The following is a 754-nucleotide window of genomic DNA, read 5'->3' on the forward strand; positions in this document are numbered from 1 at the left end:
ATAAAGTGGAAAAATAGAAGAAAGTAAGAAGGAGGGGAGGGGAGGGAAGGGAAGGGAAGGGAAAAGGGAAAGGAAAGGGAAGGGAGACGGGAAAGGAAAGGAAAGGAAAGGAAAGGAAAGGAAAGGAAAGGAAAGGAAAGGAAAGGAAAGGGGAAGGGGGAAAGGAAAGGAAAGGAAAGGAGAAAAGAGAACGAGATACGAAGCAAAAGCAAAACTGAAATACGAATAAAACAATGAAATATAAAACAAGATACAGAAAAGTAAAACCTATTACACTAAACATCGACTGAAATACAAAGAAATAAAAAGAAATGAAATCGATGAAAAATAATGATTCAAAAGCAATTTTGAAATGAAATGAAGTATAATTGTATTCCTTAACAATTTTCAGGAAGGAGAAAAAAAAGCGGAGCCCTTATGCCGTGGTACCGCTGGGCGATGCCGTGACTCGGATTCGAACCGAGGTTGCTGCGGCCACAACGCAGAGTACTAACCACTATACGATCACGGCGAGCTACCAGGGCTCTGTGCGCGCAGGCGGCGCCGCAGCCCTTATAGGGCGCTCGGAGTCTCGCCCCGTGTCATAGAATCATAGAATCACAGAATCAACCGGCTTGGAAAACACCTCCAAGATCATCGAGTCCAATCTTACCGTCGTTACTAGACCATGGCACTAAGTGTCACATCCAGTCTCAGCTTGAAAACCTCCAGGGATGGGGAATCCACCACCTCCCTGGGTAGCACATTCCAATGT

At 44.8% G+C, this 754-nt stretch overlaps 1 non-coding gene across 1 annotated transcript; it reads right to left on the reverse strand.

The window, feature by feature from the left end:
* Positions 1–439: 439 nt before the first annotated feature.
* TRNAH-GUG lies at positions 440–511 on the reverse strand. Its single transcript has one exon. It is a non-coding gene; the product is annotated as a tRNA-His (tRNA).
* Positions 512–754: the final 243 nt, after the last annotated feature.

This window comes from Acanthisitta chloris, unplaced genomic scaffold (genome assembly GCF_000695815.1).
Source record: "Acanthisitta chloris isolate BGI_N310 unplaced genomic scaffold, ASM69581v1 scaffold27374, whole genome shotgun sequence".
NCBI lineage: Eukaryota > Metazoa > Chordata > Aves > Passeriformes > Acanthisittidae > Acanthisitta > Acanthisitta chloris.